Source organism: Tupaia chinensis, unplaced genomic scaffold (genome assembly GCF_000334495.1).
Source record: "Tupaia chinensis unplaced genomic scaffold, TupChi_1.0 Scaffold000311_2, whole genome shotgun sequence".
NCBI classification, from domain to species: Eukaryota; Metazoa; Chordata; class Mammalia; order Scandentia; family Tupaiidae; genus Tupaia; species Tupaia belangeri.
The window spans coordinates 8,009,289-8,009,656 of record NW_006159803.1 but is presented as its reverse complement, the minus strand read 5'-3'; the positions used below and the strand labels follow the sequence as shown (position 1 = coordinate 8,009,656).

The following is a 368-nucleotide window of genomic DNA, read 5'->3' as shown; positions in this document are numbered from 1 at the left end:
CCGCCCCAGCTCGGCCAGGTCTGAGCCCTAGATCAGTTGGAGAAGCCTGATCCAGCCCCAGGCCAAAATCAGACTAAGGGGCAGAACGGCTCGGGGGAGAATTCATTCTTCAGATCACATAGGCCTAGTTATAAAGGAGTCAGTGCTCTGGCTGGCTTTGGATCACAGAAGTCCCGTGCTTGGCTGGCATGCAGGCACGAGGGCGGGCGCTGTCCAGGAGGTAAGGGCTAGCTGCCTGTCCTGCTAGAGTTATAAAGGAGTCAGTGCTCTGGCTGGCTTTGGATCACAGAAGTCCCGTGCTTGGCTGGCATGCAGGCACGAGGGCGGGCGCTGTCCAGGAGGTAAGGGCTAGCTGCCTGTCCTGCTAG

General features: G+C 59.0%; 1 protein-coding gene across 1 annotated transcript in view; it reads right to left on the bottom strand.

The window, feature by feature from the left end:
• Positions 1 to 368, bottom strand: part of TTC12 (tetratricopeptide repeat domain 12) — a 57,535-nt gene that overhangs the window by 238 nt on the left and 56,929 nt on the right. The gene's annotated exons all lie outside the window — the stretch shown is intronic.